Below are 994 nucleotides of genomic sequence, written 5' to 3' on the forward strand. Positions count from 1 at the left end.
ACCAGAACCAGAAGATCTGAGGGGTCTAGACGGTTGGTACAACAATAACAGATCTTTAATGTATTGTGGTGCTAAACCGTTCAGTGATTTATAAACTAACATCAGTATTTTAAAGTCTATTCTCTGAGCTACAGGGAGCCAGTGTAGGGACTTTMAAACTGGTGTTATGTGCTCTATCTTCCTGGTTTTAGTGAGAACGTGAGCAGCAGCTTCTGGATCAGCTGCAGCTGTTTGATTGAATTATTAGTCAGACCTGTGAAGACGCTGTTGCAGTAATCAATGCGGCTAAAGATAAACGCATGGATGAGTTTCTCTAGATTATGCTGAGACATAAGTCCTCTAATCCTGGAGATGATTTAATGCAAAGACAGAACTTTTAATTGACTTTTAAAGCAACTTTTAGAGCAACTGTGTATTAAAAGTGTAATTATTTACCAAATGACACTTCATGACAACAGTCATAGACATTCATAAAGACTCCTTCATGTTTATGACAGTGTCATGTCAGTCTTATGCACACTCCGTCAAAAAAGTGTTACCTAAATTTCTTAATTTTTTTAATCGGTCTAATCCCAGAAAAATATCTTGTCCATTCCAATGGACGTGGGATCTGAAGGGTCTAAAATGTCTACTGGCAGTATTGTGTTCATTTTGTGCTTTGTTTTTAAACTTTAAGGACTTGAGATGAGAAACTCTGTGATTTTATATGTGAAAATTGTTGCATGAATATTTTCTGGTTCCTCCACAGGTTGGAACGGCAGATCTCAGAGGTTCCCTGTGGCCAGCAGCATCAAACACAGATGGACACCAAATTTATAGAACATTGTGCTACAATTTGTCAGCAAAATTTTAAATCTAGTCTGAAAAAGAAATTCCAGTCTGTGTTTGAGGGAATCGCTACAGCAGGAAGTCCAACCCTTCTGAACCAGATCTACACAGAGCTCTACATCACAGAGGGAGGGACTGGAGAGGTCAATGATGAACATGAGGTGAG

The sequence above is a fragment of the Poecilia reticulata genome, linkage group LG15, assembly GCF_000633615.1.
Source record: "Poecilia reticulata strain Guanapo linkage group LG15, Guppy_female_1.0+MT, whole genome shotgun sequence".
Classification (NCBI taxonomy): Eukaryota; Metazoa; Chordata; class Actinopteri; order Cyprinodontiformes; family Poeciliidae; genus Poecilia; species Poecilia reticulata.